This window comes from Talpa europaea (genome assembly GCF_964194135.1).
Source record: "Talpa europaea genome assembly, chromosome: 7".
Taxonomy (NCBI): Eukaryota; Metazoa; Chordata; class Mammalia; order Eulipotyphla; family Talpidae; genus Talpa; species Talpa europaea.
The window spans coordinates 108,289,726-108,295,123 of record NC_140074.1 but is presented as its reverse complement, the minus strand read 5'-3'; the positions used below and the strand labels follow the sequence as shown (position 1 = coordinate 108,295,123).

General features: G+C 39.1%; 1 pseudogene across 1 annotated transcript; it reads left to right on the top strand.

Moving 5' to 3' along the window:
- Window positions 1-4,128: 4,128 nt before the first annotated feature.
- On the top strand, window positions 4,129-5,195 carry LOC311173864 (developmentally-regulated GTP-binding protein 1-like; annotated as a pseudogene). The gene has a single exon. The product of its transcript is annotated as a developmentally-regulated GTP-binding protein 1-like (transcript).
- Window positions 5,196-5,398: the final 203 nt, after the last annotated feature.

Genomic DNA, 5,398 nt, shown 5'->3' with positions numbered 1-5,398 from the left:
CCGAAAAGATCTCATACATTTATTTCTTTTTTGTATCTTTAGTCAACTTATTTGTGCATGACTTTGGGGGGAAAAAGCTGAAATTTCCCCCCTTCTGTCATTTAACATTGTTTGGAAACAAAGGAGGTTTTGTAAACTATTGCTGTCAGATCAAACACTGGAGTAGAATAAAAGGAGTATTTTATAACTTTCTCAGAGCAGTCAAGTCAGAGGGTCAAGTCTAGACCACAGCTCTTCCTTACAGTGTAATGTTAGATTAAATAACTAACCGCTTCATACTTTAGTATTCCCTCTACACAATGGAGGTTTTGGTACCTACCATTATAGGACACTGTTCCGGGAAACACAGTGTGTTTCAACGTATCCAAGTATTTTTCACTCTCAGAGTATCTTTAGTATTTCATATACCAAATAGCTCTGAAGCAGCATTACAGTTTCTTGAAAGGGCTGTAGTGTTAGGCTAGATGTGGATTCAAATCCCAAATTTGCCACTTAGTAAATGTGTGACCTGGATCAGATGATTTAATTTCTTGAAGCCTCAATTTCCTTGTTCATAAAACACGGATCATAGTCATATCGTTAGAAATCATTATGAATGATGGGAGAATCACAAGATTCAATGTCCGGAAAGCCCTCAGAGAGTGGCTAACTTGTTGGTCCTCAAAAATGATAGCTATTATTCATAGTAAATGCTTATTGAATTCATTTTCTTGTAATTTTTTCTTCCCAATAATCAAAAGAAAGGATCAGTTTGAGACCCCAAAACTGGTCATTCTCTCGTGCAGAATACAGAATATTGGAAAATCTATTTCCATCTCTACCATCCAAAATAATGAATGAGGTGGGGCCAAAGCAATACACACTGAGTTTTTCAACTAGCTTCATATCGTACCAACGAAACTGCAAAACCCAAGAGCTCCAAGTAACATGGAGTTCAGTCCACGAGAGTCCCCGTGGCCAGGGAAGGGGGACTCACTCTGCAGCTCCCTCTGGTCCATTTGGCAGTAACTACTGATAACTGGAGGAGCAGGACAGGGATCTGGCTCTGACTCTAGTTAAAGTTCTCCATGTTTTCATTTCCAACTCCATTTTTATGGTTTAGATCTTGGCTATAGTAAACTCCAGATTGAATAGACGCCTCAAATACACATCTGAGACCAACATTTAGCCTTAAATAGCAGTCAATTTGCTTGCAGATGCCTTTTTTTTTTTTTTTTTGAAATGGGGGCATAGAAAGGGTCTTTAAAAAAATGTCAGGCATCAAGCAGCCTCACAAATCATTTTTACGTGGCTTCCTGGATCTTTGTTTTTAGCAAATCCTTTAACGGGAGATTGACTCATTTGTGTATTTCTTCAAAGGGAGGATTTTGCAGGTAGCTCTTCATGAGGTCTGCCACCTTATAGGATTTGGGAGAAAGAGAGTTTTAAGAGTAGAGATGTTTACTTTTGAGAAGTCATTGTTTGGTACCTGCAGCTATTAGCTCAGTCACTAAACTGCTGGCTGTCTCTGGAGGAAAAGTGTTTGTGTCTTCCCATCCTCAGCACAAGTTTGAGATCCCGAAACTGAGCTGGAGACAACGCTGTGATGTTTCAGAATCTCATTAGCATTATTAATAAATGGACGTGGCTTCCTGTTAACCAAGGGCTGATTGTGGCTTATGTTAGAAATAGGAATTCTATTGTACAATGCCTGCTTTGAGGCAAACCATTTAAACATTATGGAATTATTTTTTGTCCCTTCATGCTGAGTTTTTGAAATAAAAATATATATGTAATTTAGATGGCGTGCGCCTCTAACCAAGTTAAAACATAAGCAAATCTACTTAGCCAAAGAGTCAAATTTATTCTCATTTTATTAGGCAGGTGGTGTACATATTAGATGATTTCCCTCTCGGGTTTTACATTTATTTCATGTGTTTTTCCTCCAAAGAACAGGAGTTATTCTGTCAAAAGTGGGGAGGTGAAACCTCGGTTAAGGGGATACTGCAAATTCTACCCTTTCAGCAGAAGTAATTTATAGTTTCATAATATTCCAGAGTTTCTCTTTGTCTTTCACATGACAATTTATGACCAAGGTATTTTCATGTTTCCCTGACTCCTTGCTACAAGCCTGAACAAATAAACCGTGTGCACACGAGTCTGTTTCTCCATGCTATTTTCCAGGTATCAGTATTTTTTTCTTCCCTTGAACTCATATGACATAAATGGGATTCTGCATTGCATTATTTTAACCCAGAAGGCATATAATGTGAAACAGCGAGAATGAGTTTTTGTGTTATTTTGTCTAAAACTATACTTTAAAGCAACTCAACTTGTTAAAATTCAATATTCTGAATATGGGGGGAGAAATAGTTCTTAATATATGTAGTTCTTTATGTGTGTGTATATATATATATATATACACACATATATATACACTAAAACATTTGCCCTTAGTTTTTTATTATAAACTATGCAAAGTCATGTGAAAAAATAATGTAGCAAATGCTTTTCTACCCATTGACTAATTTAAGAAATGAAACATTAGAAATAAAATCAAATTCCTCTCCTGTGCCCTCCCAGTTGTATCCTCCTTCCATCCCCCTCCATGAGGGAATCTGGTGTTTATCATTTCCAGGTATTTCTATATACATATTTATGACATATGTGTGTATGCATAAACAATATGTAATATACATAATGTGCTTTTTTAAACTTTTATGTAAATCTTATCATGCTATGTATATTTTTAGGAAAGTTGCTTTTTTCTCTCAACATTTTATGTCTGAGATTTGTCCACATTGATATATGTGGCTCTGACTCATTAACTTTCACTGTTGTATAGTATTGCATTGCATGGCTATACCACAGTCTAGTCACAAATTTTCTGTCAGTAGACATTTAACCTATAATATTATGCTATGTTAACATCCCTACTGTGAACATATCTTTGTGCACACATGCAAGAATTTTCCTAGGCCATATCTCCAAAGTAAATGTTTATTCACTTTTTTTAAAGATTTATTTATTTATGCATAAAAGAACTGAGGTAATAGAAACATTATTAAAAAAAACATTATTTAAAAAGTGGGGGGTGAGAGGATTTACCAGAGACAGAGTGGGGAACAGAACAGGCGGATATACTGAAATAAACTTCTGAGGGGAGCAGTGGGCTAGACAGTCTGCTGCGCCATGTGGGTTATCTCCCTGGCTGGGGATCAAACTCATGCTGCAGTGGCTGCGGATAGCTTCACAGTGCCGCGTCTTAACCCCTTGTGCCACCAGGGAGGCCCTGTTTATTCACTTTTTCTATTTATTGCCAATTTACTCTCCAAACTGGTTGAACCAATTTACACTCCAACCAGCACTTTCTGCTTCACTATCTCACCAACACTTGGCATTATAACACTTTTTACATTTTGTTAATCTGATGGGTATGAAATATCTTTTTTCCCTGATTACTTAGCGAGGTTTAATAGTTATTTAGTTATTGGTCATTCATATTTGATCTTCTGTAAGATACATGCTTGCTCATATCTTTTGTCCTCATGAGGGGCAGGGGGATTACACGTATGCCAACTTTTCAAAAGTTCACATTACACCACTTTCCTTTTATGAAATAAACAAGGAAAATTATCATGCAGTTGTTTGAGTTGCAAGTTGAGTTACTTGCTTTTTTTAACAGAAACCTTATAAGGGGAGCTGGTCACTTTGACAACTAATACAGTATTCATGAATGATGATAAAAGTCCAGCTTCCAAACAAAAACAGAATTTTGGAAAGCTTTAACATATTTTTTGTCACATCAATAGTGATTATTAACATGTGCTTTTTAAATAATGTTTAGTGAGATGTGTCAACATGTGAAAGATCTGAATAACTCAGTGAGCCAATATTTTCCAAATTAAAAAATGAAAGATGTTACAAAATAATTCATGGGTAAATGATTCACTCAAAGTGCATGAGAGTCCAAAGTGCATGCTTTAATGCAACACAGTACAGAAAATTCACTGATAAGGTTCAGTGTCTACTTTGCAACTAACCTTTAAGAAATTACTGCTTCAGTAGCATCCTGGTGGCGATGGCCAGCCTGCTGGTGTGTGATGTGAGACAGTGTGGAGGCCACTGAGCCCCCAGGGACTCGCCACCATGAGCAGCCCCTTAGCTAAGCTACCAGAGGTTGAAGTCAAGATGGCAGGTACTTCAAAGAACAAGGCCACAGCACGTCATGTAGGGCTGCTTAAGGCTCATCTTGCCAAGCTTAACTCCAAAAGTGGAGATGATGGTTGGCAGGAGAAAGTAACCAAGACAGGTGATGTACCAATTGGGTTTGTGGCTTTCCCATCTGTTGGGAAGTCAACGCGGCTTGATAAACTGGCGGGAGTATATTCCGAGGTGGCAACCTATGTGTTCTACTCTGACTGTTGTGGTTGGTCATCAGATGTGAAGGTGCCAAGATCCAGTGTCTGGATCTCCCAGGTTTCACTGATGGCGCCGAGAACAGGAAAAGCAGAGGCTGTCGAATCACTGCATGGCCCAAATGTGCATCTTGATCCTGATTGTGCTGGATGTCCTGAAACCCCTGGGACATAAGGAGGTAATTGGAAAAGAGCTGGAAGCTTTGACACTCACTTAAACAGCAACCCACTAACATTAGCTTTAAGAGAAAGGATAGGGAGGCATTAATTTCATGGCCACTTGCACTCAGAGTGACCTGGATGCGGAAACTGCAGAGAACCTTCTGACTGTGAATACAAAACTTGTTATAACAATGTGACACTTTGTAGTGAGATCACAGAAGATGAACTCATTGACATGGTAGAAGGAAAGAGTTTATTTCCTCTGTATCTATGTGTTAAATAAGATCGGTCAGATTGCCATTGAGGAATTGGACGTCATCTGTAAGCTACCTCTCTGGATACCCATCTCTGCCCATCACTGCTGGAATCTTGATGGCCTTTTGGAAAGGATCTGGGACTATCTGAAACTAATGAGGACTTACACTTACACCAAACCCAAAGACCAGCTGCAGACTAGACACCCCCAGTGGTGCTGCCTTACTCCAGGACTATGGTGGAGGATTTTTGCATGAAGATGTATAAAACATGACCAAAGAATTTAAATATGCTCTGGCCAGGGGTCTCTCTGTGAAACATAATTCTCAAAAAGTGGGTAAAGACCATATGTAGGAGGACAAGGATGTCATTCCGAAGTGACACCTTCTCCCTTCCCATCTGCTGGGCCAACCAGAACAGCTTTCCTATGAACAAGCACACTACCTACCCCAACCCGCGTCAGTCTTGGGCAGCCACTGGATCAGGATTCAGGGGAGGGGGAGGGGGAGGGAGGCATCCACAATGGAGCTTCACTTGTCTTATCTTGGTGTCACCAGGTATACCAAACTGCATAAAGAACCTGC